Genomic DNA, 2,664 nt, shown 5'->3' on the forward strand with positions numbered 1-2,664 from the left:
ATTTATTCTGGCAACAACATAAAATAAACCACCTTTTTAATAATGTTTCTCAAAGAAATCATATCATCGAGACCAACCAAAGTGGAGACACAACCACAATCCTTATCCTAGTCAAAGTGACGTGCTATCCTCATGAGGAGGTTCAATAGTAACAAAGTATTTTATCTATTGTAAGATATGTTTCAGTATCATGACACGACACTACTAAACCTCAAAGGTAGAGCCAATTTTAGATTCTCCGGTGCGGAATCAAACTCAACTACAGCGAATCCATTCCTGGAATAATTCCACGTCCCAGGTCACAATGGCAATGACATTCCAGAAGGTTGACTTTATTGAGCAGTTCAATGAGAAACTTCTCATAAAACAAGAAAATGAGAACCTACAAACATTGGATGTTCGCAATACACAATTGACTAAAGTAAGCAAGGCAGAGTTCTTGACTCCTTCAACGTTTATTTTTCTTTATGAGAATCAATTCTCCTAACATTATGCAATCGTACAGTGGTTGTATGGAATTTTAGAGGGGAGTTGGTTACCTCATTTGAGGACCACTTGTTATGGCATCTTGATTGAAATACAAATAACATATATATTACTAGTGATCATGATTTGACTATTTATCATTGCAAGTCACTTCCTCTTTCTTCTGGAGCTAAAGAAAATGTTGGTTCTATAAATACAAGCAACATATTAATTGGAAAGTTCCTGGCGAAGATTCCTGCCAATGATCCAAATGTTCAGATTAGTCCTAGAAATTGCCCAAATGCACCTACAATCAGAAGTATTGTAGAAGAAGCACTTGCAGACATCATTTCCTTATTCTACGATGAAGAGCAGAACGAAATATATACTGGCGATTGGCATGGCTTGGTTCATGTATGGTCTAACTGATTAATGCCTGTAAGTTGTGCATATCCAGTCAATCATTCACTGGATTTTATGTTGAAATCTCAAGCACTAGAGCCTGAGCCACATCTACCAAGAAACAATTGGCACAGAGGAACTTTATGTCAAGGTATAATTATCTCTACTAGAAGTTATACCAAACACAATTATGTCATCTTAGAGAGAATTGTTGTAGACAAGGCTATGGAATAACATACTTGAGGATATGCATGTCATTGATAAAAATGAGTGTTGTTTTCTACTACATAGACAAGGGAAGGAGATCGATTACCAACGAGGGAAGGAGACCGATTACCAAACATTACCAAATGGGAGGTTGATTAAGAAAAAAGGTCGATACCAAGCATTTCACTGAAAATAATTGTTATGAATTGTCAAGTGTGTTTGGTAGCCAGGATGGAACGGTGGGCGGAGACATTATTGACAAGCCTGACAAACACAAAAAATGGGCTCTAGCAAAAAATTGAAACATTGACAGGAAGAAAATAGCATCATAAAGTGTGGTTTGGTAGCAGATCCCAAACTCACATAGACGCGGGTCTATAGAGGCCACAAAACACAAGTGGCTTACACTTGGGCAGGAGATCGCCTACAACTTTGATACCATGTTAAACATAATCATGGTGAAGATGGAATATAAAAAATAAGCATGATATACCTCTATTATTCACATGATATACATTTGTACTACATTGGTGTGACTCTTGGATTCATCTTCCAAGGTCTCTTGGACTCCCTTTGATTGTTCAACTTCCACGCCATAACCCTTAGCGGATTAGGTGTCCAACAAAAATGAAGATAGAAGAAATTTTAAAAACAACATTCAAAACTCATGAAGATCATTATGAATTTGTGTTCGTGCCTTTTGGCCTTACTAATGCACCTTCCACATTTCAAGGTTTGTAAATTGATGATATATTGATCTACAACAAGTCTTGGAAAGATCATGTTCAACATGTTGATACGGTGCTCAAACTATTGGAGGAGAAACAATTGTAAGAAAAACCCTCCAAATGTTTCTTTGGGGTACAGGGAGTGGAATATTTGGGTCATATTGTATCTCATAAGGGTGTTAAGGCATGGAAAATCCCCACAACATTAAGGCATCTTCAAGGATTTCTCGAGTTGACAAGGCATTAATGAAAGTTTGTTAAGAAATATTTGAAAATAACAACACCTCTAACAACATTATTGAAGAAAGATGCATTTGTTTGGGCTCTGGGAGCAACTACGGTCTTTGAACATCTTAAAGAGGCAATGTGTCGAGCTTCGGTCTTAGCTACACCAAAATTCACAAAAACCTTTATTGTGGAATAAGATGCCTTAGGAAAAGGCATTGCCGTTGTTTTAATACAAGAATGAAGACCCATTACTTTTGAAAGTCATCCAATCAAGGGAAAGTATTTACACAAACCTATTTATGAGAAGGAAATGTTGGCAATACTACATGCCCTAAATCAACATCACCCTTACCTAATGGGAAGAGACTTCAATGTTGGGTTGTGTTATATTCTTTCCACGACTAGCCCATGTAGTTAACCGGGGGGTTAGAGGGGGGGCAGAGCCCTCGTTCGTTGCGCCGATTGTGTAGCGGGGGGGTCACAAGGGGTTTGAGGTGTACCCATAACCCCACTTTATGGTATCCGGGGCAGTGCCCCGGAAAATTTTGGTTTTGGACCTTATGTTAGGTTGGGCGGACCCACCTATGGTTTTGTGCATGATTTTCGCACATGTTTTTTGGACACGATGGTTTTC

The 2,664-nt window shown here is 38.4% G+C and overlaps 1 pseudogene; it reads left to right on the top strand.

Annotated features, from left to right (window-relative positions):
- The first annotated feature begins 304 nt into the window (after positions 1-304).
- LOC149149655 (uncharacterized) lies at positions 305-894 on the top strand (annotated as a pseudogene).
- The last annotated feature ends 1,770 nt before the right edge of the window (positions 895-2,664 follow it).

The sequence above is a fragment of the Pinus tabuliformis genome, chromosome 9 (genome assembly GCF_031772625.1).
Source record: "Pinus tabuliformis cultivar Carrire ecotype Pingquan chromosome 9, CPIR1, whole genome shotgun sequence".
In the NCBI taxonomy this organism is placed as follows: Eukaryota; Viridiplantae; Streptophyta; class Pinopsida; order Pinales; family Pinaceae; genus Pinus; species Pinus tabuliformis.